This window comes from Aethina tumida, chromosome 2 (assembly GCF_024364675.1).
Source record: "Aethina tumida isolate Nest 87 chromosome 2, icAetTumi1.1, whole genome shotgun sequence".
Taxonomy (NCBI): domain Eukaryota; kingdom Metazoa; phylum Arthropoda; class Insecta; order Coleoptera; family Nitidulidae; genus Aethina; species Aethina tumida.
Genome location: NC_065436.1, coordinates 3,431,652 through 3,433,849, shown reverse-complemented (window position 1 = coordinate 3,433,849; position 2,198 = coordinate 3,431,652).

Here is a 2,198-nt window from a genome sequence, read left to right as displayed (position 1 = left end):
TATCTAAATTTGTTTTTTTAATATATTTTATTATTTAAATATTTTTTATATTTCCCCATAATTTTAAAATAATTTCCCTATTTTTATTGTTAAAGACAGTTTTAAACTTAATTATTTTTAATTAAATATTTTATGTCTTGTTTTTAATTTAAATAAAATATTTTTTTATTTTTCTTAAATTTGAACTAAATATTTTATTTTATTTTCCTCATTTTAAATGAAATATTTTATTATTATTCTTTTGTAATTTTCAATTAAATATTTTGTTTTTTTTTAAATATTTTTAATTAAAATTATATTAATTTTTTAGTTAAAATTAAATATTTTAATTTCATTAACTTAAATTAAATATTTTATTATTAATATTATTATTTAAATTAAATTTCTTATAATTTTTTTCATATTAAACAAAATATATTATTTGGTTTTTTGAAATTTAAATTAAATATTTTGTTATATTGTTAATTTAAAAAAAAAAATATATTTAAATTTTATTTTAATCTAAATTAATTTTCTCATTATTTTTTTAATATTAAATAAATATATTATAAATATTATTTTGTTATATTACAGATATTATTTAAATTTCCTTTTAATTTAAATGAAATTTCTCATTATTATTTTCATTTTAAACAAAATATGTTATTTTTTTTTTTAAATTTAAATTGAATATTTTGTTAAGTTTAAAGAAAATATTTAAATTTCATGTTAATTTAATTTAAATTTCTCATTATTCTTTTCATTTATAATTTTTTTTTTGACTATTAAATAAATATTATTTTGTTAATTTTACAGATATATTTAAATTTTTTTTAATTGGAATTAAATTTCTCATTATCCTTTCCATTAAAACAAATATGTTATTTTTTTGAAATTTAAATTAACTATTTTGTTTTTTCTTAATTTAAAAGAAAATACTTAACTTTCATTTCAATTTAAACTAAATTTCTCATTATTTTTTTTATTTTAAACAAAATATTTATTCTTTTTAATTTAAATTAAATATTTTATTTTGTTAATTAAAAAAAAAATAAAATAAATATTTAAATTAAATTTCTCATTTTTTTTTTTTCAATTTTAAACTAAATAAGTTATTTTTTTTTGAATTTTAAATTAAAAATTTTATTATTTTTTGAAATTAAATTAAATATTTTGTTATTTTGATAATTTTAAAGAAAATATTTAAATTTCATTTTAATTTAAATTAAATTTCTCATTATTTTTTTAATTTTAAACTAAATATGTTATTTTTTTGAATTTTAAATTAAATATTGTTATTTTTTTTTAATTTAAATTAAATATTTTATTATTATTTTAATTTTCAATTAAATATTTTATACATTATAATTTTTTAATTAAAATTATAATAAGCTAGTATCTAAAAATGTGGCAATTATTTATGTTTTTTTAGTAAATTTAGTTTTATTTAATATGGTTTACTTAATATAATTAATTTAATATGAAAAATTACTAAAAATTTGTCTTATTTTGATTAAGAAAAATAATATAAGAATTATTATTATTTCTGAGGAAAACATTTTTATAATTGACTATATATTTAGTATAAAATTAAAATATTATTCTTCAGCTGTAAAAATTTTAAGTTTTGGACTATAAACTTTCATCAATTATATCTTTTATGTGTTTATCAAAGGTTCTAAGTAAAACAATAACAAAAATAATTAGTTAATTATTAAGTTTAAAAGTAATATTGATGAATTTAAAGGCAATTTTAAGTATAAATATACAGGATGTTTTCGAAAAACACAGTATCAAGTAAAATTTTACATTAACATCAATTTTTTTACATTATTCCAGGATAGCAATTGATTTACTTAAAAAAGATCAAAATTCAATTTTCTGATGGAATTAACTAATTTTCTTATGTGTTATTCAAATATTATATTCAAAAATATAAATACCTTATTATTATAGTATAACATAGACTGTAACTAAAATTTATCCAAATCTATTACATTGTTTCTACTCTTATAATCTGTAAGGATAAGCCATCTTCAAAAATTTATTAACCTACTTCACTCGTCAAATATCACAACAAAATAAAGCCAAGTTCAAATGTAATAATATTTAGTATATTAAATTATTATCTTAAGTGCAAAAACTGATATAACTTTGATCCCGTCGTAACCAAAACAAAACAGAAATTAATGACACACAAAATTGATTCCCGTGCAATA